Source organism: Oncorhynchus masou, chromosome 27 (assembly GCF_036934945.1).
Source record: "Oncorhynchus masou masou isolate Uvic2021 chromosome 27, UVic_Omas_1.1, whole genome shotgun sequence".
In the NCBI taxonomy this organism is placed as follows: domain Eukaryota; kingdom Metazoa; phylum Chordata; class Actinopteri; order Salmoniformes; family Salmonidae; genus Oncorhynchus; species Oncorhynchus masou.
In genome coordinates this window covers 43,649,924-43,665,227 of record NC_088238.1, presented here as the reverse complement: position 1 = coordinate 43,665,227, position 15,304 = coordinate 43,649,924, and the positions used below count along the sequence as shown (strand labels likewise).

Below are 15,304 nucleotides of genomic sequence, written 5' to 3'. Positions count from 1 at the left end.
TTTTCTTTCACTCATCTACACACTAACACATACGTGAAAACTTGTTTTTAGAAATGTTTGCAAATGTATTGAAAATTAAATATAGAAATGTGAAATGTACATAAGTATTCACACCCCTGAGTCAATACATGTTAGAATCAACTTTGGCAGTGATTACATCTGTGAGTCTTTCTGGGTACGTCTCTAAGAGCTTTGCACACCTGGATTGAACAATATTTGCACATTATTCTTGAAAAAATTATTTTGGTTGGTTGTTGATCTTTGGTTGTTGGTTATTGATCTTTGTTGGTTGTTGATCTTTGCTAGACAGCCATTTCCAAGTCTTGACATACATTTTCAAGAAAATTTAAGTCAAAACTGTACCTATTCAGGAACATTCAATGTCATCTTGATAAGCAACTCCAGTGTATATTTGGCCTCGTGTTTTAGGTTATTGTACTGCTGAAAGGTGAATTTGTCTCCCAGTGTCTGTTGGAAAGCAGACTGAACCAGGTTTTCCTCTAGGATTTTGCTTGTTCTTAGCTCTATTCCGTTTCTTTTTATCCAAGAAAAAACTCCCTTGTCCTTGCCTGATGACAAGCATACCCATAACATGATGGAGCCATTGCCATACTGGAAAATATGAAGAGTGGTATTCAGTGATGTGTTGTGTTGGATTTGCTCGAAACATAACTCTTTGTATTCAAGACAAAGTTAAATTCTTTGACAATTTTTATTGCAGTTTTAATTTAGTGTTTTGTTGCAAACAGGATGCATGTTTTGGAATATTTTATATTCTGTATAGACTTCCTTCTTTTGACTTGTCATTTAGGTTAGTATTGTGGAGTAACTACAATGTTGTTGATCCAGCCTCAGTTTTCTCCTATCACAGCCATTAAACTCTGTAACTGTGTTAAAGTCACCATTGGCCTCATGGTGAAATCTCTGAGCGGTTTCCTTCCTCTCCGGTAACTGAGTTAGGAAGGACGTCTGTATTTTTGTAGTGACTGGGTGATACACCATCCAAAGTGTAATTAATTACTTCGCCATGCTTAAAGGGATAGTCAATGTATTTTATTTTTATTTTTTACCCATCTACCAATAGGTGCCCTTCTTTACTAGGCACTGGGAAACCTCCCTGGTCTTTGTAGTTGAATCTGTGTTTGAAATCTGTCTTACTGAAAATGGCATGTGTGGGGTACAGAGATGAGGTAGTCATTCAAAAATCATGTCAAACACTATTATCGCACACAGAGTGAGTCCATGCAACTTATTATGTGACTTGTTAAGAAAATTTTGACTCCTGCACTTATTTAGCAAAGGGGTTGAATACGTATTGACTCAAGACATTTCAGCTTTTCATTTTTTATTAATTTGTTTAAAAAATAAAAAATAAAAATATTTATACTTTGACATTATGGGGTATTGTTTGTAGGCCAGTGACACAAAATCTCCATTGAATCCATGTTAAGTTCAAGCTGTAACAAGACAAAATGTGGTTAAAGTCGAGGGGTGTGGATACTTTCTGAAGGCCCTGTAAGGAAGGCTACATGACCGTGGTTTTGCATGGCTATGCTGAGGGAGTACAGGCTTCATGTATAGGCTTCTGCTGTACAACTGAGGCATGATAAGTGACGGTGTGTGTGTGTGTCCTGTGTGTCTGTCTGTGTCTCTGCTGGCTAAGTGGAGGGCATAATGGCTGTCTCCCGGACGCTCATTAGGTGTGTGTGTGTGTGTGTGTGTGTGTGTGTGTGTGTGTGTGTGTGTGTGTGTGTGTGTGTGTGTGTGTGTGTGTGTGTGTGTGTGTGTGTGTGTGTGTCCGCCAAATAACTATCAGTGGTAAGCAGAGTACTGCTCTTAGAACCGTAGCATTATTAGTCTGGTCGGACCAGCCTCACATACCTAGTCACACACACCCACACACACCCTGCCTGCAGTTGTGTTCTTATGTGCTGGAGGTTAGTAGTGCAACAGGGTGTGTTGCAACGGAACTAAACCCGTTTATTTACTCATCTAAGTCATGAAACTGACTTCCAGCTACACTTCAGTATGTACACAACATGCTGTACGTCTCTTACCATCCGATTCTGTCAGTGTGTGTCAGTGTGTGTTGTGTGTGTCAGTGTGTGTCGCGTGTGTGCTATTCAAAGCTGTTGTGTGCTTGTGTTACAGGTACAGACGATACCTGGCCCACGCAGGTACACACCCACGCACAGAACACACACGGTGGGAGGACGACACTGTGGCAGGTGAGAGGAATCGAGATGTGTGTGTGTGTGTGTGTGTGTGTGTGTGTGTGTGTGTGTGTGTGTGTGTGTGTGTGTGTGTGTGTGTGTGTGTGTGTGTGTGTGTGTGTGTGTGTGTGTGTGTGTGTGTGTGTGTCCTAATAGATTAGCACTGCTGTGTCAGTTGGTTGGCTGAGCCAGGGGCTGGAAATGGGCTGAGAGTCCCTTGTTGAAACCAGACATCCCATTGTCCACCCCACACACACACACACACACAGACACACATTCGTTTAAAGACTCACACGTACTGTACACACACCTGCTGGGTTCCTTGGAGAAAAGCTGAGCTCCATTCTGTCTCTATTCAGGGGAGACGAAGGAGAAGAGTGGGAGGAGGGAACGGAGCATGCGGAGTGGGGGGAGGAGGGAGGGAGTCAGTCACTCAGGTATTCACACAGCTCAAGTCATGCTGGGAGGGAGGGGGGATAGAGAGGACAGCTCAGGTCATGCTGGGAGGGAGAGAGGGATAGAGAGGACAGCTCAGGTCATGCTGGGAGGAAGGAGAGGGAGTGATATAGAGGGAGGGAGGGAAGGAGGGATAGAGAGGGAGAGGTGGTGAGTGAGGGATAGAGAGGGAGGGATAGAGAGGGATGGATGGAGAGGGGGGATGGTGAGGGAGGGATGGATGGAGAGGGAGGGATAGAGAGGGATGGTGAGGGAGGGATGGATGGATGGAGAGAGGGAGGGATAGAGGGGGGGATGGTGAAGGAGGGAGGGATAGAGAGGGAGGAAGAGAGGGATGGAGAGGGAGGGAGGGAGACAAAGAAAAACAGATGATAAAGTAGGAGGAGGCAGACGGAGAGATGAATAGTGATAGCCAGCTCTGTATTCTCCTGTCATCTCGCCCCCTTCTTGTTCTCCCCCTTTCTTTGTGAACAGATGGGTGGAGGTATCCGATTTGAATGAAAGACGATTGAAAAGGAGGCTATGAAAAGACCACGACCAACAGCCAGCTCCACACACATACACACACCTTCACAATCACTATCACACACTCACTATCACACACTTTTGCTCGAACATGTGTAGCCTACCTGCACTAACACACACATACACATTCAATCTCTCTCTCTCCTCTCCTCCCTCTCTCTTTGTCCAGGTTGCTGTAGTGCTCTGCCTGCTGTTCTCCCACTAGTCTGTCTGATGCTGTTGTGATGTATTCCATGTCAACATGACATGCTACAGACATGTTGTGTACTGCACACTCAGCTTTGTGGATCAACCAGCTCTTCAAGAACCGCTGTAACCCCTAAAGTGAAGTGTGTGTGTGTGTGTGTGTGTGTGTGTGTGTGTGTGTGTGTGTGTGTGTGTGTGTGTGTGTGTGTGTGTGTGTGTGTGTGTGTGTGTGTGTGTGTGTGTGTGTGTGTGTGTGTGTGTGTGTGTGTGTGTGTGTACCGTATGAGAATGTGTCTGATATTTGGCCCTCTATAGGTTGCTCTCTGGTTCAGCAGGCTTTACATTCATCCACCTGTCAGACACGTACACACACACACACACACAAGACTTAGCGATGAGACGTGTTTTGACAGCGAGGCAGATGAATTAGATAAATAAGAGGAAGATAGGTATGAGAGACAAAGAAAATGGGGGGGACAATTCATCACATCTACTATCACTTGTGGTAGATAGGTAGTATCTATACAGAGGATGTATTTCTCTCTCCCATATGACATGATGACAGCGAGAACCACAGGGAATGGGATATAGGACATTTCTGGAAAAGAGAGAGGGGGAGAGAGAGAATACTGGAGGGAGAGGGAGAGATAATACTGGAGAGAGAGGGAGAGAGGGAGAGAATACTGGAGGGAGAAGGAGAGAGGGAGAGAGAATACTGGAGGGAGAGAGAATACTGGAGGGAGAGAGGGAGAGAGAATACTGGAGGGAGAAGGAGAGAGGGAGAGAGAATACTGGAGGGAGAGAGAATACTGGAGGGAGAGGGAGAGAGGGAGGAGGGAGAGAGAATACTGGAGGGAGAGGGAGAGAGAATACTGGAGGGAGAGAGAATACTGGAGGGAGAGGGAGAGAGAATACTGGAGGGAGAAGGAGAGAGGGAGAGAGAATACTGGAGGGAGAGAGAATACTGGAGGGAGAGGGAGAGATACTGGAGGGAGAAGGGAGGGAGAGGGAGAGAGAATACTGGAGGGAGAGAGAATACTGGAGAGGGAGGGAGAGAGAGAGGGAGAGAGAATACTGGAGGGAGAGGAGAGAGAGAAGGGAGAAGGAGAGGGAGAGAGAGGAGGGAGAAGAATACTGGAGGGAGAGAGAATACTGGAGGGAGGGAGAGAAGCTGGAGGGAGGAGAGAGGGAGAGAGAATACTGGAGGGAGAAGCAGAGTGGGAGAGAGCTAGAGAGGGACAGAGAATACTAGAGGGAGAAGGAGAGAGGGAGAGAGGTGTCGTGAGGAATAGCGCTGATACCAGTGCTAATTGAACACAGCTGTAACTCGTTAAACATTAATTGCCAATTAATCAGACTGCCTGCTCCCAGTTGAGTATACCTTTAAAAAAGAACAGAGAGAATGAGGGAATGAAAAAAAAGATGGGGAAAAAATACAGAAATTGAATTATTTACGACGTCAAGAGGAAAGCCTGTTTGAGTTTTCTCTCTTTCTCTCTATTTCAGTGGCTCTCTGCTTCCTTCTGTCCATTAATCTAGTTTTTTTCTGCCTCTCTTTCTCTCCGCTTCCCTCCTTTCATTCCTGTCTGCAGTCCTTCCTCTCTGTGGAGAGAAGGATCCTATTAAAGAAGAAGTGCTCCAGGGGAAAGGGGGATGAGGAGGAGGAAAGGAAGCTGAAAGAAGGAAGAATGTATAGGAGGGGCATTGACTCACGCTTGAATGTGATTGGGAAGTATGTGTTGTGGGACTGGGCGTGAGCAGGGTTGCGTGCGCCTGTGCATGGTGCCATCTGTAGACACCTGTGTGTGTGCGCCTGTAAATCAAATCAAATTGTATTGGTCACATATGCACATGGTTAGCAGATGTTAATTGCGAGTGTAGCGAAATGCTTGTGCTTCTAGTTCCGACTATGCAGTAAAATCTAACAAGTAATCCAACAAATTCACAACAACTGCCTTATACACACAAGTGTAAAGGAATGAATAAGAATATGTACATATAAATATATGGATGAGCGATGGCGTGCAGCATAGACAAGATGCCGTAGATGGTGTAGAATACAGTATATACACATATGAGATGAGTCATGTAGGATATGTAAACATTATTAAAGGGGCGTTATTTAAAGTGACTAGTGAACCTTTAAGTGGCCAGAGATTTGAGTCTGTATGTTGGCATCCGCCTCTCTATGTTAGTGATGGCTGTTTAACAGTCTGATGGCCTTGAGATAGAAGCTGTTTTTCAGTCTCTCGGTCCCTGCTTTGATGCACCTGTACTGACCTCGCCTTCTGGATGATAGCGGGGTGAACAGGCAGTGGCTCGGGTGGTTGTTGTCCTTGATGATCTTTTTGGCCTTCCTGTGACATCAGGTGCTGTAGGTGTCCTGGAGGGCAGGTAGTTTGCCCCCAGTGATGCATTGTGCAGACCGCACTACCCTCTGGAGAGCCTTGCGGTTGTGGGCGGAGCAGTTGCCGTACCAGGCATCTGTAAAAGTTTGTGAGTGATTTAGGTGACAAGCCAAATTTCTTCAGCCTCCTGAGATTGAAGAGGCGCTGTTGCGCCTTCATCACCACACTGTCTGTGTGGGTGGACCATTTCAGTTTGTCCGTGATGTGTACGCCGAGGAACTTAAAACTTTCCACCTTCTCCACTACTGTCCCGTCGATGTGGATAGGGGGGTGCTCCCTCTGCTGTTTCCTGAAGTCCACGATCATCTCCTTTGTTTTGTTGACGTTGAGTGTGAGGTTATTTTCCTGACACCACACTCCGAAGGCCTTCACCTCCTCCCTGTAGGCCGTCTCATCGTTGTTGGTAATCAAGCCTACCACTGTAGTGTCGTCTGCAAACTTGATGATTGAGTTGGAGGCTTGCATGGCCACGCAGTCGTGGGTGAACAGGGAGTACAGGAGAGGGCTGAGAACGCACCCTTGTGGGGCCCTAGTGTTGAGGATCAGCAGGGTGGAGATGTTGTTTCCTACCTTCACCACCTGTGGGCCCGCCAAAAAGTCCAGGACCCAGTTACACAGGGCGGGGTTCAGACCCAGGGTCTCAAGCTTAATGACCAGTTTGGAGGGTACTATGGTGTTAAATGCTGATTTGTAGTCAATGAACAGCATTCTTACATAGTTATTCCTCTTGTCCAGATGGAATAGGGCAGTGTGCAGTGTGATTGTGATTGCATCGTCAGTGGACCTATTGGGGCGGTAAGCAACTTGGAGTGGGTCTAGGGTATCAGGTAGGGTGGAGGTGATATGGTCCTTGACTAGACTCTCAAAGCACTTCATGATGACAGAAGTGAGTGCTACGGAGCGATAGTCATTTAGTTCAGTACCTTAGCTTTCTTGGGAACAGGAACAATGGTGGCCATTTTGAAGCATGTAGGGACAACAGACTGGGACAGGGATTAGTTGAATATGTCCTTAAACACACCAGCCAGCTGGTCTGCGCATGATCTGAGGACGCGGCTGGGATGCCGTCTGGACCGGCAGCCTTGCGAGGGTTAACACGTTTAAATGTTTTACTCACGTTGGCCACGGAGAAAGAGAGCCCACAGGATTTGGTAGCGGGCCGTGTCAGCGGCACTGTATTGTCCTCAAAGCGAGCAAAGAAGTTGTTTAATTTGTCCGCGTGATTGAACCGTTGAATTGCGAACTAACCAGACCTGGGTTCAAAAACTATCTGAACTCTCTCTGCCTGGAGTGCCAGGTGGGTGGGGTATGCACTTTTGGGCCTGTTCTATTGGTTCAATTCCATCATGCAAGCATCAATTAAGGACAGCTAAAGAATATTACATTATTTTAGATCCAGGTTTCTTTCAGCAGACCAGTAATGAGTCCCAAATGGCACCGTGTCCCTATATAGTGCACTACTTTTGACCTAAGTCATGGAAATAGAGTCCCATTTGGGAAGCAGACAGGTCTGGCCTGTGGATCCAGTAAGTCTGGCTTTAACCCTGTTATAAAACTGATTACAGCAGCACTGATAACACTGTGGACTGTACACTCACTGACACACAATCACCCTCTCTCTCTCCCTCTCTCCTTCTCTCTCTCCCTCCCTCGCTCCTCTCTCTCCCTCTTTCTCTCTCTCTCTCTCTCTTTCTGCTACCCTTACTATTCAATTCAATTCAGGGCTTTATTGGCATGGGAAACATATGTTTACATTGTCAAAACAAGTGGAAATGAATATTACACTTACAAAAGTTCCAAAAGAAAAAGACATTTGAAATGTTATATTATTGGATATATATACTGTTGAAACGATGTGTAAATAGTTTAAATACAAAAAGGGAAAATAAATAAATATAAGTATGGGTTTTATTTACAATGGTGTTTGTTCTTCACTGGTTGACCTTTTCTCGTGACAACAGGTCACAAATCTGCGGCTGTGATGCACACTCTGGTATTTCACACAGTAGATATGGGAGTTTATCAAAATCGGGTTTGTTTTTTAATTCTTTGTGGATCGGTGTAATCTGAGGGAAATATGTGTCTCTGATATGGTCATACTTTGGGCAGGAGGTTAGGAATTGCAGCTCAGTTTCCACCTCATTTTGTGAGCATTGTGCACATAGCCTGTCTTCTTTTGAGCGCCATGTCTGCCTATGGCGGCCTTTCTCAATAGCAAGGTCACTGAGTCTGTACATAGTCAGAGCTTTCCTTAAGTTTGGGACAGTCACAGTGGTCAGGTATTCTGCCACTGTGTACTTTCTGTTTAGGGTCAAATAGCATTCTCGTTTGCTCTGTTTTTTTTGTTAATTCTTTCCAATATGTCAAGTAATTATCTTTTTCTTTTCTCATGATTTGGTTGGGTTACTTGTGTTGCTGTCCTGGGGCTCTGTGGGGTCTGTTTGTGTTTGTGACCAGGATCAGGGTCTCTTCTCCAGGTTCATCTCTCTGTAGGTGATGGCTTTGTTATGGAATGTTTGGGAAACGCTTACTGTGGTTGTAGAATTGAACTGCTCTTTTCTGGATTTTGATAATTGGCGGGTATTGGCCTAATTCTGCTCTGCATGTATTATTTGGTGTTTTATGTTGTACACGGAGGATGTTTTTGCTAAATTCTGCATGCAGAGTCTCAATTTGGTGTTTGTCCCATTTTGTGAATTCTTGGTTGTTGAGCAGACCCCAGACCTCACAACCATGAAGGGCAATGGGTTCTATTACTGATTCAAGTTTTTTTAATCCTAATTGGGATTTTATGTTCCTTTTGATGGCGTAAAAGGCCCTTCTTGCCTTGTCTCTCAGATTGTTCACATCTTTGTTGAAGTTACCTGTGGTGCTGATGTTTAGGCCGAGGTACCGAGGTACATAGCCAAACGTAGCTGGACAGCTACTGTCACGCCTGCTCCCGCTCCCCCTCTCAGGCGCCAGGCTACCCATCATTACGCACACCTGTCACCATCATTACGTGCATCAGCGCTCATTGGACTCACCTGGACTTCTTCACTTTGTTGTTTGCCCCCTCTATATCTGTCTGTTCCTCAGTTTGTTCCCCGTTTCATGTCCGCTATTTATTAAATGTTCACTCCCCTGTATTCTGTCCCCTGTACTGTACAGAATGCTAACACCACAATTTGACGCATCAGGGAGTTTTTGTTTTTGTCTGTGACGTCGGGTCTGGGTGCCACTGCCGAAGGAAGCGGTCTCGTCAGGCTTCCACGCCTTAGCTGGTTCAAGAAATTTGCTTGCCTCAGCCGGCCCGTCAGGCTCCCACGCCTCAGCCAGCTTGTCGGGCTCCCACGCCTCAACCGGCTTGTCGGGCTCCCGCGCCCCAGCTGGATCGTCAGGCTTTCACGCCTCAGCCAGCTCTTCGGGCTCCCACGTCTCAGCCGGCTCGTCAGGCTTCCATGCCTCAGCCGGCTTGTCCGACTCTCATGTTTCAGTCGGCCCATCAGGCTTGCCCAGGTGGGACGCCGGGGGGCGCCCCTAGAGGGGGAGGGTTACTGTCACTCCTGCTCCCGCTCCCCCTCTCTGGCACTCTCTGGCACCAGGCTTCCCATCATTACACACACCTGTCACCATCATTACGCGCATCAGCGCTCATTGGACTCACTTGGACTCCTTCACTTTGTTGATTGCCCCCTCTATATCTGTCTGTTCCTCAGTTTGTTCCCCGTGTCAGTATTAATGTTGTTTTGTTTCCCCGTCGAGACGCTGTCCATGTTCTATTTCATGTCCGTTGTTTATTAAATATTCACTCCCTGTACTTGCTTCTCGTCTCCCAGCGTCTGTCCTTACAGCTACACCCGTTGCTGACAGGTGTATGAAATCTATCACACAGCCATGCAATCTTCATAGACATGCCCGTACTGAAGAGCTTAATGACTTTCAACATAGCACCATCATAGCATGCCACCTTTCCAACAAGTCAAATTTCTGCCCTGCAAGTGCTGCCCCAGTCAACTGTGAGTGCTGTTATTGTGAAACGTCTAGGATCAACAATGGCTCAGCTGCGAAGTAGTAGACCACACAAGCTCACAGAATGGGACCGGCGAATGCTGAAGGCTGTAGCGTGTAAAAAATTGTCTGTCCTCGGTTGCAACACTCACTAACGAGTTCCAAACTGCCTCTGGAAGCAACGTCAGCACAATAGCTGTTTGTCGGGAGCTTCATGAAATTACTTTCCATGGCTGAGCAGCTGCACACAAACCAAGATCACCATGCGCAATGCCAAACGTAGGCTGGAGTGGTGTAAAGTTCCCCGCCTATTGGACTCTGAAGCAGTGGAAACGCGTTCTCTGGAGTGATAAATCACGCTTCACCATTTGGCAGTCCGACGGACAAATCTGGGTTTGGCGGATGCCAGGTGAACACTAACTGGCCGAATGCATAGTGCCAACTTTAAAGTTTGTCTCGGCCCTTGGCTAGGCCCCTGGGTTCCAGTGAAGGGAAATCTTGACGCTACAGCATACAATGACATTCTAGACAATTCTGTGCAGTTTGGGGGGGGGGGGCTTTCTTGCTTCAGCATGACAATGCCCCCGTGCACAAAGCAAGGTCTATTCAGAAACGGTTTGTCGAGACCGGTGTAGTACTTGACTGGCCTGCACAGAGCCCCCATCTCAACCCCATCGAACACCTTTGGGATGAATTGGAACGCCGACTGCAAGCCAGGCCTAATCGCCCAACATCAGTGCCCAACTTCACTAATGCTCTTGTGGCTGAATGGAAGCAAGTCCCTGCAGCAATGTTCCAACATCTAGTGGAAAGCCTTCCCAGAAGGGTGGAGGCTGTTATAGCAGCACAGGGGGGACCAACTCCATTCCATTACCCATGATTTTGGAATGAGATGTTTGACAAGCAGGTGTCCACATACCCTTGGCCAAGTAGTGTACAGTGCCTTGCGAAAGTATTCGGCCCCCTTGAACTTTGCGACCTTTTGCCACATTTCAGGCTTCAAACATAATGATATAAAACTGTATTTTTTTGTGAAGAATCAACAAGTGGGACACAATCATGAAGTGGAACGACATTTATTGGATATTTCAAACTTTTTTAACAAATCAAAAACTGAAAAATTGGGCGTGCATTTCTTCAGCAGGGACAGGAAAGATGGTTAAATTGATGGGAAGATGGATGGAGCCAAATACAGGACCATTCTGGAAGAAAACCTGATGGAGTCTGCAAAAGACCTGAGACTGGGATGGAGATTTGTCTTCCAACAAGACAATGATCCAAAACATAAAGCAAAATCTACAATGGAATGGTTCAAAAATAAACATATCCAGGTGTTAGAATGGCCAAGTCAAAGTCCAGACCTGAATCCAATCGAGAATATGTTGGAAAGAACTGAAAACTGCTGTTCACAAATGCTCTCCATCCAACCTCACTGAGCTCGAGCTGTTTTGCAAGGAGGAATGGGAAAAAATGTCTGTCTCTCGATGTGCAAAACTGATAGAGACATACCCCATATCCCCATATCCAATTAATGTCGTTCCACTTCATGATTGTGTCCCACTTGTTGTTGATTCTTCTTTAAAAAATACAGTTTTATATCTTTATGTTTGAAGCCTGAAATGTGGCAAATGGTTGCAAAGTTCAAGGGGGCCGAATACTTTCGCAAGGCACTGTATATATAGTTTTGTGTGCTCTAGGGCAACAGTGTCTAGGTGGAGTTTGTATTTGTGCTCCTGGCAACTGGACCTTCTTTGGAACACCATTATGTTTGTCTTACAGGTCTGGCAGAATCTGTGCAGAAGATCTCGGTGCTGCTGTAGGCCTTCCTTGATTGGTGACAAAAGCACAAGATCATCAGCCAACAGTAGACCTTTGACTTTAGATTCTAGTAGGGTGAGGCCGGGTGCTGCAGACTGTTCTGGTGCCCTCGCCAATTTGTTGATATATATGTTGAAGAGGGTGGGGCTTAAGCTGCATCCCTGTCTCAACCCACGGCCCCGTGGAAAGAAATGTGTGTTTTTTGCCAATTTTAACCGCACACTTGTTGTTTGTGTACATGGATTTTAGAATGTTGTATGTTTTTCCCCCAACACCAATTTCTATCAATTTGTATTGCAGACCCTCATGCCAAATTGAGTCAAAAGCTTTTTTGAAATCAACAAGTCATGAGAAGACTTTGCCTTTGTTTTGGTTGGTTTGTTTTTCAATTAGGGTGTGCAGGGTGAATACGTGGTCTGTCGTACGGTAATTTGGTAAAAAGCCAATTTGACATTTGTTCAGTACATTCTTTCACTGAGGAAATGTATAAGTCATGCTGTTAATGAAAATGCGGAGGATTCTCCCAAGGTTGCTGTTGACGCATATCCCACGGCAGTTATTGGGGTCAAATTCTTCTGGGGTGATCAGTCCTTAGTTTCAAATTTTGGGGAATATGCCAGAGCTGAGGATGATGTTAAAGTTTAATTAGAGGCAATTGGAATTTGTGGTCAGTATATTTCATAATTCCATTGACATCAACATCACAGGACCTTTTTATTTATTTTATCTCTTTCTCTCTCTCTCTCTCTCTCTCTCTCTCTCTCTACCCATCTCTCTGCCCTCTGTCCACCCTCCCTTCTCCTACCCCCTCCCTCTCCCTTCTCTCTCGCTCAGCCCTTTCTTCTTGGCTGAAGCTCAAATATTACAAATGCTATTGCATATTGGCTGAGGGCCAAATCTTGCCAGTGACAAATCAATAGGATGTTAAATTATGTAAGAGACCCAAAGAGATGTCACTACTGACTACTGGCCCCGATTACACCAGTTTATTCCCCCAGCCTACCTACCACTCCACCCACAGTACAGTATCTCTCTCTGTCCCTCTCTCTCTTTCCCATTTTCTCTCACCAATAGTGTCTCTTTTATGTATTTAGCCATGCTAGTTAAGTGTGCCTTGAATTCTAAATGAATCACTGACAGTGTCACCAACAAAGCACACCCACACCATCACACCTCCTCCTCCATGCTTCACGGTGGGAACCACACACGTGGTGATCATCCGTTCACCAACTCTGCGTCTCACAAAGACACGGCGGTTGGAACCAAAAATCTCAAATTTGGACTCATCAGACCTCAGGACAGATTTCCAACTGTCTAATGTCCATTGCTTGTGCTTCTTGGTCCAAGCAAGTCTCTTCTTCTTATTGGTGTCTCCACGCACGGTACAGTATCTCTCTCTGTCCTCAATTCTCTCTGTCCCCCTCTCTCTCTTTCTAATTTTCTCTCACCAATAGTATCTCTCTTTTTTTCTCTCTATCACTTATTCTCTCTCTCCGCCATCCTTATAATCTCTCTCTCTCTCTCGCTCTCTCTGTGTCATTCTCAATCATAGCTTAATGATGAATCAATGTTTCTGACTGGAATCAAATGTCTGGTTGATTATATTCTGAACAAACCAAAAACCTTCCACACAAAAACAATGACTCCATATAGATATCTGGAAGTATATGTTTACTGAGCAGTGGAAACAAGATGTATGACATTGAATTCTGGTCTTAGCAGTACAGTTGTATGTTTTACTTTGTACCGCAGTAACTTCTTGTTCACTCCTCTTTTCTGGTGCACTCTCTTCCCTCTCTTCTCTGTAGGGGTGGAAGGTCTGCTCTATATGAAGCTAGTCGTACGTTGAACTTATTTTCCATACGGTCACCCTCTTTACGAGCCTTCCCTCTTTCTCTCTCTCTCTTCCTGTGCTCGCTCTCTCTACGGGAAGGTGCACGTGGCCAGTCTTTGTGTGTGTGTGTGTGTGTGTGTGTGTGTGTGTGTGTGTGTGTGTGTGTGTGTGTGTGTGTGTGTGTGTGTGTGTGTGTGTGTGTGTGTGTGTGTGTGAGAGAGAGAACATGAGCAAAATTAAACATCTTCGTGTTTGGTTGAGAAAACGGAAATGTTGGTTGTGTGTGGCTAGCAGGTGAACTTACACACACACACACACACACATTGGTGTCATCATCCTGCCACATCCATTGAAACACTTGCAAGTACTTACAGTAGGCACAGAACACATCAGAACACTCACAAGTACTGTTATACTATACAGCTGGAACACTCACAAATACTGTTATACTATACAGTTTGTACACTAAGAAGTACTGTTATACTATACAGTTGGTACACTCACAAATACTGTTATACTATACAGTTTGTACACTAAGAAGTACTGTTATACTATACAGTTTGTACACTCACAAGTACTGTTATACTATACAGTTTGTACACTCACAAGTACTGTTATACTATACAGCTTGTACACTCACAAGTACTGCTATACTATACAGTTTGTACACTCACAAATATCAGAATAATCAATGAATAAATGAGTCCAGAATATAAATATATGTACAGTACCAGTCAAAAATGTGGACGTGCCTACTCATTCCAGGGTTTTTATTTATTTAGCCATGCTAGCCACCCCCACACCATCACACCTCCTCCTCCATGCTTCATGGTGGGAACCACACACGCGGAGATCATCCGTTCACCGACTCTGCGTCTCACAAAGACACTGCGGTTAGAACCAATATTCTCACATTTGGACTCATCAGACCTCAGGACAGATTTCCAACAGTCTAATGTCCATTGCTTGTGTTTCTTGGTCTGAGCAAGTCTCTTATTTTTACTGGTGTCCTTTAGTAGTGGTTTCTTTGCAGCAATTCAACCATGAAGCCCTGATTCATGCAGTCTCCTCTGAACAGTTGATGTTGAGATGTGTCTGTTAAACTCTGTGAAGCATTTATTTGGGCTGCAATCTGAGGTGCAGTTAACTCTAATTAACTTATCCTCTGCAGCAGAAGTAACTCTGGGTCTTCCTTTCCTGTGGTGGTCCTCATGAGAGCCTGTTTCATCACAGCGCTTGATGGTTTTTGTGACTGCACTTGAAGAGACATTCAAAGTTCTTGAAATGTTCCGTATTGACTGACCTTCATGTCTTAAAGTAATAGTGGACTGACGTTTTTTCTTTGATTATTTGAGCTTTTCTTGCCATAATATGGACTTGGTCTTTTACCAAATCTTCTGTATACCACCCCTACCTTGTCACAACACAACTGATTGGCTCAAACATATTAAGAAGGAAAGAAATTCCACAAATGAACTTTTAATTGAAATGCATTCCAGGTGACTACCTCATGAAGCTGGTTGAGAGAATGCCAAGAGTGTGCAAAGCTGTCATCAAGGCATTTGCTTACTACATGATTCCATATGTGTTATTTCATCGTTTTGAAAAATGAAGAAAAACCCTTGAATGAGTAGGTGTTGCCAAACTTCCGACTTCAACTGTATATAAAAACAGTATGGACAGTAAATTAATAGAAACGGTGTGTACTGCAGTAGTTATATAGGATGCGACTTGATTAGAATACAGTATATACATACAAAGTGGATGAAACAGTTGGTCAACATTATTAAAGTGACCAGTGTTCAATGACTATGTACATAGGGCAGCTGTCTCTAAGGTGGCGGGGGCGGCAGGGTAGCCTAGTCGTTAGAGCG

The 15,304-nt window shown here is 45.1% G+C and overlaps 1 protein-coding gene across 1 annotated transcript in view; it reads left to right on the top strand.

Moving 5' to 3' along the window:
- The window catches only part of LOC135516251 (lysine-specific demethylase 6B-like), a 165,816-nt gene that overhangs the window by 78,513 nt on the left and 71,999 nt on the right, over nucleotides 1–15,304 (top strand). The window contains 1 exon segment of the mRNA XM_064940402.1: nucleotides 2,152–2,228. The gene's annotated coding sequence lies outside the window, so the exon portion shown is untranslated.